This window comes from Ursus arctos, unplaced genomic scaffold (assembly GCF_023065955.2).
Source record: "Ursus arctos isolate Adak ecotype North America unplaced genomic scaffold, UrsArc2.0 scaffold_9, whole genome shotgun sequence".
Taxonomy (NCBI): Eukaryota; Metazoa; Chordata; class Mammalia; order Carnivora; family Ursidae; genus Ursus; species Ursus arctos.
The window spans coordinates 24,987,201-25,010,820 of record NW_026623111.1 but is presented as its reverse complement, the minus strand read 5'-3'; the positions used below and the strand labels follow the sequence as shown (position 1 = coordinate 25,010,820).

General features: G+C 36.7%; 1 long non-coding RNA gene across 1 annotated transcript in view; it reads right to left on the bottom strand.

Annotated features, from left to right (window-relative positions):
* The window catches only part of LOC123001560 (uncharacterized), a 192,321-nt gene that overhangs the window by 112,807 nt on the left and 55,894 nt on the right, over nucleotides 1–23,620 (bottom strand). Inside the window, exons 6-8 of the long non-coding RNA XR_008958381.1 lie at nucleotides 19,020–21,399; nucleotides 14,903–17,854; nucleotides 2,840–13,480 (exon numbers count right to left, since the gene is read on the bottom strand). This is a non-coding gene — a long non-coding RNA (uncharacterized LOC123001560). The remainder of the gene's footprint in view (nucleotides 1–2,839; nucleotides 13,481–14,902; nucleotides 17,855–19,019; nucleotides 21,400–23,620) is intronic.

The following is a 23,620-nucleotide window of genomic DNA, read 5'->3' as shown; positions in this document are numbered from 1 at the left end:
ATCAAAGTAGTCTATCTTTATTCAGCACTTTCCAAAAGAAGCTAAGTTTGGGGAGTTTTAATGACTTGATCAAAGTCACAAAACTAAGAGATGACAGAGATGAGAATATCTCTCACACACACATTTTTTTCCCTAGCATGCCCTGAACCCCACTAACAGTACAGTTTTCTAGAGATGGGGAAGAGATGAGTACATAGTCATTCAGTAAGTGATAGCCGCTGGTATTCGATTACTCCTTTTAGTTTCCTTTTCTTGCATATTCTTCCTCTTTCTATATGCACCCTCTAACTCCACAGAACAAGTTTTCAACAGGGGCCTCTGGCTATGAAGACATCTTTGCTCACCCTTAGAATGGAAAGTGAAGTGGCTATTGCAATCTTACAAAGAAGGGAAATGTGTCTTCTAGAAGTCAGTACCCTTGTGACTTTTGATCACAGAACTCAGTAAATTGCTTCTTGTTGCCCATATTAGAAATGGATAAGATTTGAAAGAAGATTTGCATTGAGAGTATAAGTTAACCAAGTCAGTACCCACTAACTATTTACATAGCCAATCTCTAGCACATACACTCACACCACATTTCATCCGCAGAACTTATTTTCTGGATTGCAAGCTAGACATAACTTAATCAAATATTAACTTCTACATCTCTGGGATTATAGGAGGTGTGTGTGTGCGCGCACATGCACGTATGTGTGTGTGTGAGTTATCTACAGATAAAATCTAAGAGGTGACCTTAAATCAATAAGAAAGTGATTGGTATGTCACAGCCGCTACAGCTTTTCCCAAGTGTTTTAGATTTGAGGAGTTGTAGGAACTCTATTTTGATTTTTTGGGTTTCACATAGATTCTATTTTGGATGCAAATGTTTCACAGGATGCTATTTTGGTTTAAAAAAGAAAGGAGCTTTACTTAGCTATTTAAACCGACATTAATTGAACAAAGTAGATGGATATAAATCCAACCATGGTATCATGCATGGCACAGATCAAGACAATGTGTATGCAAAATACAGGGTCTACACTTAGAATATGGACACAGATTTATTTCTACTATGTCTAGGATGAAAGGGCATTGTAAAACACTTTACTAAAATATCCTTTCCTTCTTTTTTTCTTTTTTGCTACTTACATTGTACTAAACTCTTAAATGATATTCTTAAGTTTAAAAAAATCTCATTTCATTAATCTACTCCACCAAGAAAATACAATGTACATTCAAGTCAGATCTCTGCTATTTTAAAGAGCCACATCTCCAATTCTATGGAATTTCATAGGAAAGGCATAATTAGAGTGTAACTAGCTTGGTTGCATTACAATTCTACCATTGTGGTAGCCTGTGCAAAGGGTACACCTAGAAATTACCAGCAACTGAGAACAAAGGTTTTGAATCATCTTGTTTAAACTACTACTACCTCCTTCTGGGTTATTCTCAATCTCCATCCCTAGAATCTGTTCTCAATCTTCTGCCCTTTTCTTTCTTGTTTTGTGCTGGAGGTAGAGATGGTTATTGGCTGACCCCTGTAGACTATATCACTCAGGTTCCCTAGCCAGTTGGATTCTGGTTGGTTGAGACCATTGGATAGGAGAAAAGAAAATTTCCTGACCCCATCCTCAGCACTGACTGTATTTTTGGCCCATTGATGCATTCCTTTAGCACACCATCAAGTGACCTCTCCTCCATAACTCTCAATATCACTAATCTCTGGTAAAACTACTTCACTCCCTCAGTACTTCAATCCCAGTTGAAGTAATGCTTCCCTAAGCTTGAGAGTCTTGGGGATCTTCACCATCCCTTGTTTGTTCTTCTATTTTTGCTCCTGTCCTTATTTGTATTTCCTAATATTTGAACTATCTGGGGTGAATTCTGTTTCCTCCTGGAATGCTAACTGATACACTCAGTGTATCCAATTGATGAGATCCATCTCTAATCTGCTTTTTGCTGTAATTATGCCATAAACTGATGAAAACATAATAAGAACAAATGTCCTAAACTGGATTTCACACCATTTTCCTAGGTAACATATCGTTCAACATAGTCGAAGGACAGGCACTATTCTTGGGGACAATCACTCTTCGCACATACAAACTCAGGTCTCATAAATACATATCACCTTTTTATTCCAAGTAAAACTCTTGTCTTTAAAATGCCATGTGTAACTCATGCTTTTTCTGGTTATCTTTTCCCTGAGTAGTAATGTGAAATTGTAACCTCCTTGCTGTATCTTATTCTATAATTTCCAGAAGTTACTAGTAAGTTTCATGTATGTGCTCATGAACAACTTCTCTTTATGTCCAATGATATTCTCTCATCTATCCTAGTCACCTACAATACTGAAGTCTTGAAGACCTAAACAGCATTATATGCAGGTTAGATCTGTTCTGCCTGCTTTGTCACGGCATTATGTGCAGCAATGTCAATGTTCTAAAACCCCCAACAGGACAAATACATGCATTGGAGTCTCCTATTGACCAAAACCATGCATCACTGAAGAGACTTACTCTGTCAGTCTGATTTTTCACTTAGCATGCACTTTCTTACCTAACCATAAAAGCAATATTATTATCCTCAATTTCTCACTGAAGTCTTAGTAAATATAATCCTTCAGATTGCCCATCTCACTTACCTGGAGTTTCATTAAGAATCACAGAACTCAGGCCAAGTGCCAAATTTATCAGACATATACTACTGCTGGTTGTAAAAAACAAAACAAAACAAAACAAAAACTGCTGTTTTTTTCAGTTCCTTACGTGTGAGCATTTTATTACACCTTTTCCTGACAAACCCTCATGCAGATTTTGACTCTTCACCCAAATTGGCAAGACATGATCAGACTTACCGGAACCCCAGGGATCCAGCGGAGATCATTTGACTTATAGAAGCTGATGTGCAGGCACCAGATTTATAGATCTGCCTTTGTAGGTGTTTTTCTTCCTGTTGCCTTTCAACAACAATAATTCTGTTGTGGAATACTCTTAGAACTAGTGCTCTCTTCATGACATTAGAACTCCGATACCAAGTAGGCAATGCCTAAATTAACAGTGGAGGATAGTTGTTTCCTCCGCTTTCATCACATATGGGAACAGTTTGTTCAGCTACTCTTTATAACTTGTGCTCGTGCTTGATTATCTTTATGGCCAAGAATTCATCTTCTAGGAATCACCAAACTCAAACTCTCCTTTTTACAAATTACATTTGTAATCATGTTATTTCAGTATATATCTTTCATAAAATACTGTTTGCATATAATAAATGTAGTAATTAAACTTTCTCTTCCATTTTTCAGGCTAACAAAAAATCACTTTCCTTAAATATTTTCTAAATATCATGTAACAGTTGATATTTAGAATCTTGAACAGTGAAATGGAAGACAGGAGGAGAGATGAAAGAAGTTCAAGTCTCTTTAATATAACTTTTTGATTCAAAAATCTGAAAGGAATTCTTAAGATTAAGAAACAATTTCATGTTTAAAGCTTCTTTTATAGCTATACTTCTTGAAGTGAATTCTATGCATAATCACTAATGCTGTTTTATTTCAAAGAGTGCCCCTCTAGGCTCCTGCTCATATTCATGTAGATGGGCAATAACTCACATTAACTATAACTAAAACTATGTGGAATGGGCAGTGGAGTATTTTCAGAAGCAGCCTAGGTGACTTCAATGTCTTCTAAAGTTCAAGTAATTTCTTTAAAGTAGAAACTATTTTGCATTAGTCTTTGTATTGCCAACACTTCCTGCAGTGACTAGAACAAAAAAAATCAATAAATATTTATTAAATAAATAATGGAATGATTGATTTCTTTGGCTGCCATTTTCTCCTCACTGTGGCTTTTGTCCTACTTGACATACTTTCTTTATTCTCTAACATTTGGGAAGTAACATCAAGTCTCTCCTCCCTTTGCTCTCATGTCCTATGTCACTTAGTTCTTATTCTCTTAGGCACTTTCTAAAAATTTTATTTACTTCTTTCCCTTCTAATATGGAAACTTGTTATTATCATTTCCACGTTACAGAAGAGAGATACATGAATCAAAAAAGTTAAGAGAATTGTTCAAATGTTAAATATTATATTGCAAGGTAACAATAATGAATCACTTTTTTATACGTTTTTAATTTTTTTATTTTTACTTTTATTTTTCTAAAGATTTTACCTATTTGAGAGAGAGAATGCATGAGTGGGGAGGAAGGGGGCAGAGAGAGAAGAAGACCTCCCACTGAGCAGGGAGCCTGACAAGGGGCTCTATCTCCAGGACCCTGGGATAATGACTTGAGCTGAAGGCAGATGCTTAACTGACTGAGCCACCCAGGAGCCTTATTTTTACACTTTGAATTCATTTTTAGTACTTAACTAGCACCATTTTAGTCACTTAGAAAAATAGTATAATATTTATTGAATAAATAAATGAATACCTGAATGAATGTGCAATGGGATTTCTGAATTGAGAGAACATTGCAGGTTGTATAATCTAATCTCTAAAAGGTTAAAATCCTAAATTTAACATGTATGTGTGGAAGCTTCTAGATTAAACGTTAAAGGTGTCTATGACTGTAATTGTCCAAGTACAGGGAACTTAAGAATTTTACCCATTAGTAGTCTATCTATATGAGGTTTAGTAAACTTCTAAGATGTTTCAAACTCCTTTCCCTCAAGAAGGAGGTCTGTTTCTCTAACTTGACCTAAGGAAGTTCTTAGGACATGTGTGTTTTTTTCCCCAGGTTTGGTCCCTCTGGCTAGCCTTCCATGGACTCAACTTTGGGCATAGGTATCAATAAGGCAACTTTACCCACAGTTTTGTAGCTATCAGAGATCCCAGCAGCACACTTAGCCAAAGAGGGACATGGCTGTCGATGAAAACCAAGAAAGTCATATGGCAAGTGAAAGATTTTCTCACAAAGTGAATCCTTGAAGTCTTTTAAGATAACTGGGAGAAAAGTAATTTGTGGAACAAAGATTTGAAAGTCTCTTACTAGGAAGTGAAGATAATATTCAGGAGAATGTGGGTAATTATTTTGGTAATTATTTCATTTTTTTCAGTGTTTAAAGAATAGTAATAAAGCGACTACACATTTTCAAGCCACAAATTTAAACACCACCGCAATATTCCTACGTTTCCTTTGAGAGATATAATAATCTCAAATTCCAGATTTGAGTGTTTTGTTTGTACATTTATTCATTCATCATTTAATAAGCATTTTCTGAATATAAACAATGGGTCAAGCACGGTGCACGATTTTTCAATACAGAATTGAATAAAACATCATACTTATTATCATGTAACTCAGAGTCTAGTGGATGATACAGATATATAAACATATAATTATATTGAGATAAGTTTTCAAGGAGTATTATAAAAATTAATTGTGACAGCACAAAAGAGGGAGCAATAAATTTGCTATTTCATGAGAAAATTACAAATATATTCACTACTATTTCTCACAGCCTACTTTTCTCTCAACGTTGAGTTCACAAGATGACGCACCTCAATAAAAGAGCATTCATGTCAACATCTGGGACTGCACTAATTAAAATGCAGTTTAGCAAATACAAACTAAATACGTATTCTGAGGAATTACCGAGTTATTACTTATACAACAAACCACCTATAGAGGTCACTAGGAGTTTGAACTGTATCTGGTGAGACAGATCGCTATCAAAAAACTTAAAAATGAGGATAATTTTCATGAAAAGATTATTCTAATAGCTTGCAAAAAGAAAACAGGAGTTAGGTTTAACTCAAACTAGGGAACCTGTAACAAAAAAAAAAATCCTGTAATAGTAAATCCTAAAATAACCTGAAAAGACAGATTACACTTTGAAAATACCTCAAAGGAGTACTTTCTAGGTGGGATTTGTGCAAGCAAATACAGAACAAAAAGTGCAGGGAATGCTTAATTGATCAGTTTTAGATAACTAAAGAAGAGTTTGCACAAGTGCAAGAGGGTTTAACACAATCTAAGTGTTGGTCAACAGATAAATGGATAAAGAAAAAAGAAAACGTAAGATGATAGATAGATGATAGATAGATAGATAGATAGATAGATAGATAGATAGATATAGTAGGTGTGTAGGACAGACACCCCTGCCCCCCTACCACCCCCTAACCACATAGAAGACTCTAAACTGGAGTTCTTTCCCAGAATAAGTGTTATTAACATAAATTTTATCTGAGTCACCCATTTATATGGTATGGCAAACATTTAATTACCAAATACCAACTCTTTTTAAAGCCCAATAAACTGCATTCCTTTCCTCTGAAGACCCAAAGTCCTACCCCTTTCTTCTTAATTCAGAACATGTATTCCTCCTTTTGCCTCTTTATATTTTCCATGTCTATATGGATTCCCTGCACATATACCTATGAAATTTGGTTTTCTCCTATTATTCTGTCTCATGTCGATTTGTTTCTTAGTCCAACTAGAAGGACCTTTGAGGGGACAGGAATTCTTCCTTCCCAACAATATATACACTCAGAATATAATATACAGTGGAATATTTTTCAGCCTTGATAAAGAAGGAAATCCAGCCATGTGAGACAACATGGATGGACCTCGAAGGCATTATGCTAAGTGAGGTAAATCAGACAGAGAAAGACAATATTGTATGATATCACTAATATGTGAAATCTGAAAAAGCTGAACTTATAGAAACAGAAAGTGCAATGATGATTCCTAGGAGCTGGAGGTGAAGGGAATTGGGGAGACATTGGTCAAAGGGTACAAACTTTCAGTTAGAAAATGAGTAAGTTCTAGATAATAATAAGGCACAGCACAACAATACTGTATTATATACTGCAAAGTTGCCAAGAAACTAGATCTTAAATATTTTCCCTATAAAATAAAATGATAATTATGTGACATGATGGAGATGTTAGCTAATGCTATAGTGGTAATCATATTGCAATATAAAAATGTATTGAATCAACACATTGTTCACCTTAAACTTACACAATGTTATATGTCAGTTATATTTCAATTAAAAAAAAAGAAAAAAGCTGGAAAATCTGAGTGGGCTTGGATTACAAAAAACTTTGGGGGATATGCATTTTGTAAATAGGGTCATTAAAGACATTAATAAAATAAGTGAAATATTTTTTTCTGATTTAGAATGTCTTGAGAGACAATGTATAGAATAGCTCAGAGAAGGAGAAAAGGTAGAGAATATTGTTTAAAAATGCAAAGATCAAAAAACAAACAAACAAATATAAACTTTGGGAAACAGCTAATGAAAGGAACTAGAGAAGGGAAATAACCTACAAATGGTATAAAAGCACCCCAAAAGTACAAATATAAACAGAACCAAAGAATACATAACAATGTCAATACATCCAAGATTATGCATCAACTTTTCTATTAAAGCTATCATCACCAGCAATGCCAACTAATAGCCTTAGACAAATTAAAAGCATGTGATCTGCATTGTATTTACATTTTTGAATATAATCAAATTCATTCCATCGAGTCAAACATGCCAAACTTTTGGACAACAAAGTGGACTGGGATGTGTCATTCCATTTTCACTATTTTTTATTTTTAAGAGGCAACGTAAAAAAAAAAAAAATTGGTGCATTCACATAAAAAGAAATCTGTAGTTCTGTCTTCTCAAAAAATATGAAAATAATGCAAGATGATCTGAAAGTGTTTGGTTTATGTCTTTGTGGACATCAACAACTGGTTGTTTCCATTAAACAATGCGGTGTGCTAAAATTTTTACCACCATCCAAGGAATTGCTGACACCACTACAGGGTCAATTATTATTTATCATCAGGCTTACTATTATTATATTCATAGAAAGGAAATATTTCTCTGTAATCATACCTTGATTATCACTTGTGCAAAAACTAAGTATAAACCAAGGGAGATACGGATCTCAAGAAAATTGGTACAAAACCAACTTCAGTACCTAAGACAGTTCCTGGCATAAAGTAGGCTTTCAATAAATATGTATTCAATGAATGAATACATTTCTACTACCTCTCTACTTCTAATTACCTGCCTCTGCCACAGTAAGGATTTGAATGTTTAAATCACTGCCATGGAAGTTCTGTAGAGGTTCTTTGTTACTCAGTTGATTTATCACCAATAGCAAAGAAACAACTGATGACCTCATAGGTTCACTGCAACAACAATGGAATTCAAGAATTCCAAAAATATAATGACTGTTTTCTGTCTTTCACATTCAATAATGCTAACGATTCTTTTTGCACTAGCCCCAAACAATTTACACCAATAAAGTAATTAACAGCCCAATGTTGCCAATCACAATAGTAAACATTTACTTTAAAATAATTGCAATGTGAAAAAAAAAGAGGTGTCTTGAGAATATATGATCATTTATATACTTGTAAGAAAGATACTGTCAAAAATAACATCAAAGAGTACATCTGAAACAATTTCATGGGAACAAGAAAAATGTGCCCATAGTGTCTCATTCATCCGTTCAGTCAATTTCTCTTCCTTTTCCCCTCCTTGTTTCTAATGAAAATGTGTTGACTTTTAAACTATATTTTTGTTTATTATTTCATTTTCTTTTTCTCTGCTTGGGTCTGCTGTTAGAGCAGAAAGAAACTTTCTGCCAAGATACAATCCTCTCAGTTATTTTATTATTCATATGCAGAAACCTTGATTTTAGTCCTTCATGAAACTAGAGAATGTTTATAGAAATGCCATCAACACTTTGATATGGAAATGGGATAGAACAGTGTTAGAAACTGGGAACAAAGAGAGAGAATTACAATCAGTGTACCAGTATAAAAAATAGTGTATTGTTGATGAGAGACTGAATATACAAATGGACCATGGCCAGACCACATAGAAAAATAGAATTTGGGCCTGCAACCTCCAGCAATCAGCAAAGGAAACCAACCTTTTATCTATAATAAACAACCCAGGAGGCCAGCTTGATGTAAATCAGATTTGCAAGAAGACAGACTGCTAACTCTACTGATAATCCAGGAAGTTAAACAATAACTCTGTAACAATTGGTCCATAATGGCCAGGGTTTGATTAATAAATGAGAGCTTCCCTGATTTTTGTTCCCACTCCCAACTTAGGACCAACCTGAGAAGTCAAATATGTTCTCCTAACCAATTATATAAAATGCTTCGCTTCTAGTTAATTTACCTACAGCTTTCTCATGCCAAGGCTCCATCAAGGGCATATCTGAGAGTTCCTTTCTTTCCATTATAAAGTTTCTTCACTCCTCTGCCTGCCTTTGAGTCTCTGCCAAAATGCAAGTGATGGTGGCTCACCTCTCTTGCTATAGCAAATTAAGAATAGTCTTTACTTTTCTCATTCGGTTGGCCTTTATTTTGTCCCCCATTGAAGATATTAAGGAAGGTGCCTAACTCAGTGATCAACAGACACAGAAAGGCAAGAAGAACATTATAACTGATATGTAGATCAGAACACCTTTAGTTTTGATCTCTTAGAATTAATTTTAGACATACTGTTTATGAAGCTGATATCTACATGGTTTTTTTTTTTTCTTGGTTTGGGTTCTTAGTTTTCTATCTGTAGATAAAAAATGCAAGTAAATCACTCATCTATCTTACTCTTTTTTCACTTACTGTCAAAATTTCTTTTCTTCCAGATCCCTCTCTCCATTTCCTCCTTACTTCTACCTTGTACCTTCTATAATTTTAATTTTTTCTTCAAGAAAATATTTTCCAAATGTCCACAATACCAGTGTATCAGTGAAACTCTTACTGTGTCAGGACTTAATGCCCCAAACAAACCACAGATGTCTCTTCTGTGCTAGAAGATTTACAGGAAAAATAATAGAGAATTTCTAGTGGCTTATTACCCTGTTCCCAAAGTCTCAACCAATGACCTATAATAATAATGTGGTTAATAATTATACAGAGCTCATAATAAGGTGGACATTGCTTTAAGTGTCTATTAGTGATCTATTGCTGAAATAATAAATTACCCAAAAATCCAGTGGCTTAAAACAACCAAGTTCTATTTACTTAAAATTTCTGTGTGGTTAACTCTCAGGTTTTGACTTGGAGTCTCAGAAGGAAGTCAGAGTCACAGCCATGTGAAGACTTGAGGATCTAATTCCAAGAGGATTCATTCACATGGCTGTTTTTAGGAGAACTTGGTTTCTCATTGGCTAAGAAACCAGTGAGAAACCAGATCCAGTGAGGAACCAGATCAGTTCTTCATCATGTGGACCTCTCCAAAGGGTTGCTTGAATCCTCTCCACAAAATGGCTGACTGTCTTCTGATCAGAGAATGATCAGAGAGAGATGCAATGAGAAGACAGGGTACTTTCGGTGATCTGACCTCTGAAGTCACACCAGTAACTTCTGCCTTTTTCTATTTGTTAGAAGTGAATTTCTAAGTCTAGCCCATACTCAAGAAAGGGACCTAAGTTCCACCTTTCATAAGGCATGTCAAAGATTTTGTGAATAGAAAATATGTAAGCTACAACAAAGTGATTTATCTAATTATTAACTCAATCTTTCCTAAAACTCCATGAAATAGGTGTTACTAGTCCCATTCCACAGATGAAGAAGGTGATATTCAAAGAGACAAAGTAATTTGTTCTCACGGCTGGTACGCAGCAGAGCTAAGATTTGGACTTTGACAATCTGGCTTGCAAGTCTGTACTTTTAACTTCTACGCTTTCTGTCTTACAAGGTATATACCTCACTGGACAGATTATTTTTCCGTTCTGAAAACATCTCCCAGGTTAGTATCCCCTGTAATTCCTGATTCCCATTCTCCCCCTTTTCTAGTTCTTTCTCCTTTCTGCCAGAGCAGTACCCTTGCCTTTCAGAGCTCCCATCTCCTTGCTTACTGGGGAAAACTACCTTGTCCAACAATACAGTCTTCTTTTCTCCTCTGATTGTGTCCCAGATTTTGTGTGTTGGAGAAGTGAGCCCACTCCTCTGAGAAGCATGGCTGGAGTATTACATTTAGAGGTTGAAAATACTGAATAGATCATTGGCTAAAGAACATTATGGAAGAGGCAGGAGCACTTGTAATTCAAAATAAGAACAGTGTTCATTTGAAAGATATGGTAATACAAGGAAAATCCTAGTGCTTCCCACCCCTCCCCCAATTTTGACTGTGATGCTTCTTTGTGAAATACCCCATAACAAATACTCTCATTTCCTTGTCATGGCTCTGGTCTGCAAGTGTCCTACGCACCCATTTGATCTGAGTCTTAAATAATCCTAGCACTGAAAAGAGGCTTAGGTCCCAAAAGGACAGAGGCCTAGAATTCTGTCATCTTAATTCTTAAGACCCACACCAGTAATGCATACTGTATCAGTGGTATTGTGGGTTAATTAGGCAATTACTGATAATAGTTCCACAATGGAGGAAATATGTTTTATAATCTAAAGAGTTGGCATAAAACTGTTGAGAATAAAATGGGTATTAATTGTATTCCAATGTAGAAATCCTCCAATAATTAGGAAGAGTATGTCAGTCTGTGCAGAGAACTAATATTTTAACAGTGTTAGATTCAGCAAGCATAATTCTTTTCTTTCTAAAATATATCTGAAATACTTTGCCTGGTATAAGTTATTCAAGAATTTCAGGAAAACAATTAAAAAAGCTGATCTAACAAACTCGCAAATCACTGTTGGGAATCAATCCTATAGATTTATGCAAATTTTAGGATTAAATACAAATCATTGGAGAAAGTTTTAAATGGTACTGATTTTAATATACTTTCTGTCCCCATGTATTAACATATGCACACTTGTTCTGAAAATAACTGCATTCGGACAAATGTGTAATTTAAATGTTTGTTTATCTTCTTAATTGCTGCTCAGTTTTAACAGTTTGCCTATGATTCCATGATGCCTTTCGGACAGTAAGATTTCTCTTCTATTCTGTGATTTCAACAAACCCCTCAGGTAGGCTTGGTATGACTTATTTTTTTAAAAGGTTTTCTTTATTTGAGAGAGAGAGAGAGAGACATGAGCGGGGGAGAGGGGAAGGGGGAGAAGGAGAAGCAGACTCCTCACTGAACAGGGAGCCCAACGTGGGACTCGATCCCAGGACCCTGAGATCATGGCTGGAACTGAAGGCAGACGCTTAACTGAGCCACGCAGGTGCTCCTGGAAGGCTTATTTTTTGAGAACATCTGAAGCGCTGATGGCTCAGTCACCTTCACACTCTCAGAATTTTGACCAGTTTATCCTATTTTAGTTGGTTTGTGCCTCCTTTTCTAGTGCATGGAGTAAACTGACAGTGTGGATGATCTAGGACAAGTTGACCCAGCCCTGGGGCAGCTCATGGTAATGTTAATAAAAACAACACACAGGGCCCAATATGGACCATGTGAGCAAAAACAGTCCATACAGAGAAAACTAGCTGGGATTCTCTTTCTTCCTCTAATGCACATTTATTTGTAACATGGGAAGAAAAATACTTTCTAACCTAATATGAAATCAGTTATTCAGAGCCTCTGTCTTCTAGAAACCCTAAGAATCACAAACCTCATCTGTTTAAATTTGTACCAGACGTTCTAGTAAAGATGGCACAGGCTGGGGTTCAATGTGATGGGATTATTTATTTGAACACCTGAACTCCATAACCTTCTGTGGTCCTAGGAGCGTATTACTGAAGATGACCTGACTCTGATTGAATTAAAGGAGGACCAGAGGGAGATTGGATCAAGAGTGCATGCCAAGCATGTATATCATCTCCTATCTTAACTCCTAAGTGGCAGAGAATATTTGTATTTGAAAAAATATATCAAGAACAGTGCCAGAAAATAAGAACTATTACCACCAGTGGGCCAACATTTTTTGAGAAATTCCTAGAAGATAGAAAGCAGATGGGATTAGATAAACAGAATAGAAAACCCATGAAGTATTTGTAGGGGACAAGAAGGGTAGGCCTTCTGGGAAGAAGGGAGTGGTCAGAGGGAGAGCTGGGGCAATTGACAGAGTGATGAATGGACAACTGCCCTAGTCTCTGCTGGGTTTCCAGACACAGGCTCTCCACTCTCCCTGAATTCCTAGATTAATGTACTGGGCCACATCTGCCTCCTTGACAGTCAAGCGACTGTGAATGCTGGGGTTCAAGAGGCATAAGGAGGTCACAGATGGCCAGCAATCCCAGGGAAATAGAAATATCACAAAGGAAAATAAACTATAGCATCCCCATAACACGAGGGGCAATCCTTATAATCAGGTTTTACTATATATATTTTTCAATGTTTAGATTGCTTATAATGGGAATAAGTTCCTTTGTAACTTGTGAAATGAAGAATGCTCCAGTTCCTGGAGCGCCTGGGGGACTATCCTAACTTCAGGCTCCTTTCATCCCTTCCCAGGCCCCAGGTGTCATCCACTAGTCAGGGTCTGCCACTTCCTTAAATACCTACCTCCCTGAACTGCACTGTGCTAAGCCAGCTCAGGCTCCACATGCCGCAGGATCGAGTCTGTGCAAAGAAGGATCCTCACTTTTCTTGCTCGTGTCCCTTAAATTGCTTTCTACTTCAAGAAGGTAGGCCTGTGAAAAGAAGGTTAAAATCATGAGCGCAGGCCATCGAAGTGTTAAAGAGAGCACAAGGCCAGAGGTGATGAGAGCTACAGCTTATGAACAGTTTGGTTCTTGTCCTAGGTCTTTAAGTCCTGAACTTTCTAATTCTTTTTTATGTTCCCTGGCAGTGCCTTGTACATTCTATGTTTATGACTTGGATCACACAGTGTTCATTCCAGATTCTTTATTTCCACGGCAGGGGCTCTGCTTAATCGGGTAACTAACTGAACCGTTTATGTATCATGAGGGCCTGAATCGAAACAGTGTGACACCTGTGGAATACGTGAGCCACTTCCAGACCTTTCAGTGTAGCGGGGCACCGCACCCTTGGACAGGACTCCTACCTGACCGTACATACCTGCTCCCTTTCATTCATAGGAACACCCCTGGGCTGTGTTGTGTCAACGTTATGCATTTGCAGCTTTGATTTCCTTTTAAATTCATATTTTATTCTCCATTGTTTTCTCTCATTTTGACAAATTTCAGAATCAGTGTATTTAGCCTACTGATGCTATCTGAAAACACTATTAGCAGCAAAATTTCTCTAAATGAAAATTATTTAAAGATTTTATTTATTTGAGAGAGAGAGAGCACACAAGAGACAGAGTGAGAGTGGTGGGGGAACGGCAGACTTGCTGCTGAGCAGGGAGCCGATGTTGGGCTCTGGGCTTGATCCCAGGACTCTGGGATCATGACCTGAGCCAAACGCGGACGCTTAACCGACTGAGCCACCCAGGTGACCTTCTTTAAATGAAATTTCATGTGAATGTCAACTATGGGAAATACCAGTCCACCACACAGTTTCTCGCCCCCTTCCTGCCACTCAGCTGGCTGGGCCACTTCATGGAGTCCCCACATTCCTGGGCACTGAGGGTGACGTGCTCTGATCTCCCCCGCCTCCAGGAAAGGTGACCCAGTGAAGTTCATTGAGGGAACACTAGACCTTTTTTAGAGGTAAAAAAGTTAAAGCTTGTCATTGTGAATGCCATTAAGTAAATATTTTCCACTTAAAAACTCCAGGTATACACTACTTAAAAAGAATTAGTAGGTAAAAGTAAGGTCATAACGACATTTCTTCATTATTTAATATTTTATGAATCCACTAAACATATATGTTCAAGTGCCTACTTTTGCAAGGCACTGCACTAGGTGTGGGGCAAAGAAGACAAACTTAATTTTTCTGCTCTTGGGGCACTTGCATCGATTATATTGTGCTTACACAGGACTGACATGGAGCAACAAGTTTACACGTGAACCCTGCTTCGACGATGCCCTTGAAGGAAGAAAGACAAACAGAGCTTCCCCCACCTTCACACACAAACTCTTTAGCTAAGACTTCACATTTGTCTCCTCAAAACTAATGTCAGTAATTTCTTTTCCTTACAGACTTACACAGGAGGATGACGTGCACTCTTACACCTGAGGGTGCTCCTGTCTGCCGCTGAGAAGAGAGGTCATTAGCATTGGGGCACCTGGGCGGCTCAGTCGGTGAAGCATCTGCCTTCGGCTCAGGTCATGATCCCAGGGTCCTGGGATAGAGCCCCGCATGGAGCCTGGCATTCAGTGGGGAGCTTGCTTCTCCTTTTCCCTCTGTCCCTCCCTGCTCTCTCTCGCTCTCAAATAAAGAAATAAAATCTTAAAAAAAAAAAAAAGTCATTAGCATTAAGGCATAGTCTGTCTATAAAAAGAAGCCTCAACTCCAGAAGGCTGAGAGCCAAGGAGCAACCGTACGTATTTCAACTCTAGAACAACAGACCCTACTCTTAATTCTTTGCCGTAGCCAGCTCTGCTTCCTGTCCGCTGCAACCTGTGGGTGAAGTTTGGATTCCTGATGTACCTCTTTAGTCAGCTTAGGACACATTTTTTGTGTTTGGTTTTAGTAAATACTCTTTGTTTGGTTTTAGCTCAGAAATATTTATTTCCTTTATTTTCTTGAATTTTAAGGTAGAATTGAAATGATTCTTTACATAATTTGAAGTGTCGAAAGCACATCTTTGGTGTTTCGATAACTTCTTTGAATTTTTTTGCAGACTGTTAATAGGGAAAAATTATTTCTTGCTAAGTTTAGGTCACGAAGTCTTTTTGTCTTACAGTAGAAATATATGGGATCAAAGGAACTAGGCAAAGACATGGTTAGAATCTATTTCCGAATGCGTACATGTGTTTCTTCCATCTGACTCTGTCTTATGCTCAACTCTGCATGACATAGTTACAGTGATTATTCTGCTCCCTCACTAACTGGTAAAATGCAGAATCATGAACTTGGCTTTGACTCAATGCACAGCATTATGCTGTTGTTAGGTCAAACTTCACCTAAGGCCGATAAAATCCCAAGTATGCAAGAGGTTCCAGTGGAGCTCCTCCAAGTTTAATGGAGCACATGTGGTAGAGAGAAATGGCAGAGGGGTTCTGGGAATTCAGATGGGAGCTATGAATTTGAAGTGCTTGCTTCTAGCTGCTTTTTGAAAACTAATGAGCACTCTTCTAGCTAAAAATATTTTATATAATAAGCCTTACATTCATAAGAGAAGTGGGACCAGTGGTAATGTAGACAAAATAACAAAACATGATTAATAAGGAATGATCAGTTTACAGTGTTACATTTCCTTGGTGAGAGAAAGGCTCATGCCGCGAATCTATTAAAGACACCTTTGAGAATATTTCAGTCAGAATGCTTTAACCTTGGGATCAGGTTTGAAGGAGTATCAGATATAAGGTGACAGAAGCAACAATAACTAACCCCACACACGCCTGGTTTGAAAGCTCGATAGAACCATAAAGAAAAGCACAGCTGGTGTGGTGGTATTATAAAATCACAAAGAAAAATATCCATCTTCTTGACTCCTTGCTCCACTCACTCTCCAACGTTCCTCATCTCCTGTTATAAAGATTAAGCACATACCTCCCACCTCCTCAGTTTTCCCTTGTTGTTGTTTTCTGAACATTCAAAGAACCTTGTCATCAGTCTGACCTATTTCAAAATATGCGTCTACAAAATTAAAGCCATTCCATCTCCATTCCTTCATTAACTCCTATTTCTTCAGCACAGCTGGATCTCATGCAGTCCTTTGAGAAAAGAAATATTAACAAATGACCTGGCTTTAAAGTTTTCACAGAGAAAAAACAGCCTTAACAAGTCCATTTCTAACAAAAGACATTTTTTTAGTTCTCCATGTCTTAAGATGTGGAAAAGAAGGTCCCTGCTTTTAGGGGGTTAGTACCTCATTTATTTTTTAATATGATGCTTGTTTGTGTGCATCTTAAGTGGTGGAATCTCTGAAAATACTAGGAGACAAAAGAAACTGATTCAATTTCAGCAAAGGGCACTTTTCAGACATTAGTAAAATAGTACTTCGGAACAAGTAACATTGGCCCTGGGACGGGTGGCATGGAAGGGCATAACCCACATTCTTCCCGGAGAGAAGAATTCACTTCTATGTACTTATTCCTACTGAGAAATATGCTTTCTTGTAAGGAGTTTTGATCTTTACTGTATATTTTTATTTAGACATACTTATAGAGCGCTTTATATGAAAAAGCTCAATACTAGCCATTACGAGGGAAACACAGATAACTATAACTTAAATGCTAAAGAAAAAACAATAAGAGTAGACAGTTCCAGGAACAATCTCTTCGGGCTTCCCCAACACTATCTGATGGGGCATCTGACAGCTAGAAGCAGTGGATTCAAACCTCTGAGTCCCCTCTGTTCTCCTGTCCAGCAGATGGGGCTGACTTAGATAGACCTGCTTCCCTAGCACAATTGTGCCTGAGGATTCCTGGTATGCCCTTGCAGCCAGAGCTGCATTCCTCGTTCTATCCCAGACCCAGTGCTCTCTCCTTTCTAGGGGCTCTCTAGCTCTGGCACTTTATGGCTCCAAGTTGCTCTAGACCTCCTCTCATCAAAGATTTTTAGACATAAAATCAACAAGAGTGGTTTGGATAGGATGAGTTAGGCAAGAACTATTAGGTATTGGCTCCTGGGCCCTAAAGTAGGAATTAAATTGAATTCTGTTCTTCAAGAAAGTATGATCAGGCTTTCTAATGTGTAGTGTAACATTTCGCAGAACAATGCCAAGTGCTCAAACTTGACAAGAAAGAGGGAATGAGAGACAACAAGAGAGAGAGGGAAAGAAAGAAAATTATTGACCATCATAAAAATACAGCTTTTGCTTACACATTTTATAGCACCAAAGAATTTAAACCAATTCCAGAAGAAATTTTTTTCTTTTTATTAATGAAATAACCCACCTGGATAGACTTACTTGATACCCTCTTAGGTCTCCATGACTGTGTTTGTTCCTGGGATAACTGACCAAGGGGAGCTGCGTGCGTTCTGTCAGCCTCGTTACATGTGAAGGAAAGGAGGCCATGTCAAATTAAGGGAGGCTACTGCATGGTACGTGCCGGGACAAGTTCATACAAACTGCTTTGGGAAATAATTTGCAAGACTCGAATTACAAAGGCTTGTGTATATATGGCCAGAAACATGTAAAAGCCATCTGTCCTTTCGTTACTCTACCTAATTATATTTAGTTAGACTTACTCTTGACCTACATGCTGGTATACTGTCATGAGTAATTTACGATTTTTTATAAATATATACTTGCATCTAATGAAATTACTATCTTTACCAAAACTTATGAGAAAGATACAAGGGCAGAGAGAGAAAAACTGTCTTCCCTACGTCTGGTTTTGTGGACCCAGAGAAAGTGGGCCTCTGCTTGTGTGAATCATCATGATTTTGAGAAATTGCCTGCAGTCTCCTGACATTTCTTCTGCCTAATTTTAATACCAATTGCTTACCTATTTCAAAAATGAAGCAGCAAGCAGGAATGCTAATCCTGAAATCCCTATCTTGCTCCATAATAGATTCAGCATTTTTGAGAAAATAATACCTTTATTTCAATGAGAAAAAAGGCCTTTACAGACCTTTCATTAAATCACAAAACAACCTGTGACAAAACTACAGGGTACTATTATTATCTTCCATCGCCAGATGGAAAAGTGAGGGATAGAAAGAGTTAGTTTCTTAGGATTACCTAGCTGATGACTAGCACGCTCCCTGCAGTCTCCACTGTTTGGTCTGTCTGTACCCCAGGACTGCTTGAGTCAGCCCTGCTGCTACGCTACACGCCGTCCTGTTGGAAGCGTGCCTATTGTTGATACATTGCTGGCCAAGTATTTACTCATCGAGTGCTTTGTGAATTACAAGTTATCATTGTCATATTTAATTAATTAATTGTTTCAATTGAACTGTAGTCGACACACACGTGACATCAGTTTCAGGTCTACAACATCATGATTCGACAACTCCATAGGTTATGCTACATTGGCCACAAGTGTGTAGCTACCATCTGCTCCGGTGACTATTTCTTGCCCAGTCTCTTAGCGATAAGTAGCTGAACAAAAACTCCTGGATGAAATTAAGCCAATCAGATTCTATATCACTTGGTAATGTGAAACATGAACAAAAACACAAATGCATTAAGAATATGTTGATACTGACTTTTCAAATGAGAGTACCTCCAAGCGAAAGAAGGTCAACGTCCTTGCAGAGCACTTGGGGACTCCCTGGTCTGTGGCCTTCCTGCAGTTAAATCATTCAATTCTTCAATTGATTTATGATCTACCATAATTTCCTTCATTTTTCCTTAAAAGGCATCTGAACAAAATTAAGTTTTAATTTGGTATGCCTGTGGCTCTCTTTTTATAAGGGCTATTTACTGACATCTCAAGTAAAATTTTTAAAAAATCTTCTGATCAAAAAATTGCTATTATTGCCAAATGATGTTTCTTCAATCATCACCAAACTTTGTTGATTGCTTGCTTCTCAGTGTTCTAACATAGTTTAACTTTCCTCCTCTAAGTCCTGTAAATATGCTATCTTCTGTCTAAGGATATAGTCACTCAAATCCACATGTTTTAGAATGTCCATTTTAGTTTGAGCTCATTTTTCTGTTTATTGATTTGTCAGCAAAATTAAATAAAAAGTAGCTAGATAAACATCTTGTATCTACTGATTTTAAGTACAATACAATTTTTTTAAAGAGCTATTTATTTATTTGAGGGGGAAGGGGCAAAAGGAGAGGGAGAGAGACAGACTCTCAAGCAGACTGTGTGCTGAGTGCAGAGCTCGATCTCACGACCCTGAGATCACCACTAGAGCCAAACCAAGAGTTGGTCTCTCCACTGACCATGCCACCCAGGCGCCCCCAGTACAATATAATTTTGATGGGAAAAAAAATTGACATTAAAAATGTACAACTGTTAATAATTTATTAATTCATTTCCTAAAAAGTATGAAAAAGAAATTAGGGTAAAACAAACTTTTTTCTTAAAATACTTAGAATCTGCATAGAGTAATATGGAAAGGACCAATGATAAGTAGTCTTGATTCGGTATCTGTGTCTGTCACTAGGTCCCTTCACTGTCACTTCTTGAGAGCACAATTTCCTGCAAAACAAGGGGGGTGAGAGATTAAAAAGACTGGGGGCAGAGGGATTGTGAGGAGATCTAGATTAAATCCTCTGGCCATAGAATCCTTAGGAATTTCTTGAAGGACTTCAAAAACATACAGGAATGAAACCTTTGTATTTAACATAATGAGAGAACATAATTTTGATAATTTCTACGTAGATATCATAGTCATGTGTTATCATTGCTATTTGCAAGGGCAATTATATGGAGTAGTTTTGAGGAAATCATCTATGTAATTGGAGGAATATGCAATTTGAAGAAAAGCATATATGCAATTCCCAACCAATAAAGGTGATTAACCAGAAAAGATGTAGTTGATATTATATATATGCCAAAAAAGCCCAAACAGGTATACATACACATATGTAAATAACGTATAGGTAAATATCCATGAGGCATTATGACCAAGAATATTTTTAAAGATGTTTTCACACTGTCATTATTTTTCTATTCTTTTTGGATTGATGGGGATAAAATTAGTGTATATGCCAAAATTAATTTTATTGCAATGCAGAGATACAGAGAAGGTTTTGACACACTGTATGAAATCAGTCAGATCGAGCTCAAATGCAAGCTCTTTTGCTTTCTAATGTTCTCATTCTCAATTTCCTTTCTTGTAAAAGGGAGACAATGCCATGTCATAGGGTTGTTGCAAGGAGAAAATAAAATAAGTACATAATGGCCACAGCACAGTTTAAGCCGTCTGTATTATCGTTACTGATGGCATGGAAAATTGCCCTACAGCACCCATGCTGCTGGTGGTGGAAGGGTGGTTAGGGCTTTACCAGAGTAGAGGAGGGGCAAGTATTCCAGGAAGGGCTAACCACACATACTCTCCATAACTAACTATATGTAATATCCAATCTGCCCTTATGTTTAACATCTGGTTTTAAGGAGACTAACTCAAAATCATACATAACATGTTGATCAAAGAGCCAGTGAGAAGAATCTCCCTAAAAACATTGACTGAAATATAATTAAGTTGCAGATACTTAAAAAGCAACTACATTGATGTGTGAACTGTCATAAATGCTTATGTCGCCTAAGAATATCTGTGATTTTCCTATTTATTAAGCAGCAACATTATTGCTTTTCACAATAAAATATTCATGTGACAATGAATTCATTGTCATAATTAGTGGAAAAAACATAAAATATTTATTTTGTTTTCATTGTCCTTTTGAAAGGAAAGAGAAACATAAGGGGGGGAATAAATATTTAAATGATAAAATACATTTTTTTCTTGAAATCAACTTACATTGAAGAACTGTAATAAATGTTATTTTTAGCTTTTAGTAATTTTTAAAATATTTCAATAAAATGTTATAGCTGCTTTTTGTCATTTTGTCTTTCTGTATCTTCTTCCAACTTGAGTGTACATCACTTGTCATGCAGTGTGTTACGGGATGCTACAATAAAAAAAAAAGAGAGAGAGAGAGAAAGAGAGAAGATTCTTACTTCTCAGTGCTTGTGAATATGAGATTGAACTGCTATAACTTCAATTTTTCAATATATAGTTACATGGGTCAGGCTATATGTTACACGGGTCAGGCTACATGCTGACTTGTGAATTCACTGTTCCCACAGGATTCATAAACAGAGATGAAACATCAGTTTATTTGGGTTGATATTGACCGATGTTTCTCTTAAATAATATTGTCAGTATACCATTCCAATAACAACAAAAAAGAAGCAAGATTTTTTTTTCTCAAATAATAAGCAGCATCTCAACATTTCTTTCCTTCTACAATGGGAAAGTGTCCTCAGTTACTGCAATGCTGCTTGATATAGACTCAAAAAGATAATAAAGTTGTGAATTTCTAACAGTTAATTAGCAGACCATTGTTGAATGCACATTGTGTATGGGTAATAAGATATCATAAGCATATGAAATACTGTGAAGATAATAAAATTTTTTAAAGTGCTCCACACTTTCAAGAGTTTCACTTTAGAGTCCAAATTTTAAAGCATTAATATTGGTAATACCATTGAATTTTATTTTATTTTTTAAGAATTTTTTGTTTTTTCAGTAATCTCTACACCCAATGTGGGCCTCGAATTTACAACCCTGAGATCAAGAGTCACATGCTCCACTGACTGAGCCATTCAGGTGCCCCAATAATTACCATTGGATTTTGAATTCTGTATTTATCTTTTTATCCTCATATGCCCCATTTATTTGTTGTGAGACCTTAAATAAATTAATCTCTCTAAATATAAGATTCTTCATCTGTAAAATGGCAATGATGATGATGATAATGATGATGATAAACACATATTTCATGGCTTTGTGATAAGAAGTTTGTGAGATAATTTATGTTTAGGATTTAGAACACTGCCTAGTGCATAGTACATATTTAATAAAAGGTGAAGTATTTTTTACTACAAAATCCTAGCAGTTATTTTGTAGTATATATTTTAATAAACAAACACTTTTATTTAAATGACTACTTTTTCCTGATATGCTGAACTTGAATTATGCAGAATGAAATATGAAATAAATGAAAGGGCATCACCACAATTTAATCACATATGAATCTTTATTTTAAGGTAAATTATCTTTCTTTAATTTTATGAAAACGGTTATAGATACTCTAGAAAGGCTTAAACTCTTCAAAATATCCTTACTTTTGCTTGTCTTACTGTCAATTAAATTCCTTTAGCTTTAAGTGACACAATCTTAAGGTTTATACTTCTAAGGAATATTTGCATGGAAAAAATCTCATAGGTTCTGTCAACAAAATATTAGCAAATCAAATCTGATAATGTAAAAACAAAACAAAACAATTATACAGCCTGACCAGTTTATCCTAGGTATGCAAGGATGGTTCAGCATTAAAAAATCAATTAATGTAATTGATCATATAAATAGGCTAAGTAAGGATAATCACATGATCATATCAATAGCTGCAGAAAGAGCATTTGACAAAATCTAATACTTATTCATGATAAAAACTCTCAGAGGGGCGCCTGGGTGGCGCAGTCATTAAGCATCTGCCTTTGGCTCAGGGCGTGATCCCAGCATTCTGGGATCGAGCCCCACATCAGGCTCCTCTGCTATGAGCCTGCTTCTTCCTCTCCCACTCCCCCTGCTTGTGTTCCCTCTCTCACTGGCTGTCTCTCTCTCTGTCAAATAAATAAATAAAATCTTAAAAAAAAAAAAAAACTCTCAGAAAACTAGGTATAGAGAGGAACTTCCTCAACTGAAGAAGGATATCTATAAAAAGCCTACAGCTAACATCATAGTTAATATAGTAGTCCCCCTGACCCCAATTCATGGTTTTACTTTCTGCAGTTTCAGTTACCTGTGGTCAACCACAGTTCAGAAGCAGATGACAGTAGCCTAACACTAGGTCACAGTGCCTACATCATTCAGCTCACTGCATCTCATCACGTAAACATTTTGTCATCTCACGTCATCACAAGAAGAAGAAGGATGAATACAGTATAATATAGTTTGAGAGACAGAGACAGACCATATTCACGTAACATTTATTACAGAATATTATTATAAAATCAATCTATTTTATTATTAGTTGTTAGTAATCTCTCACTGCGTCAAGTTTATGAATTAAACTTTATTATAGTAAATATGTATAGGAAAAAACATATATACATAAAATAGGGTTC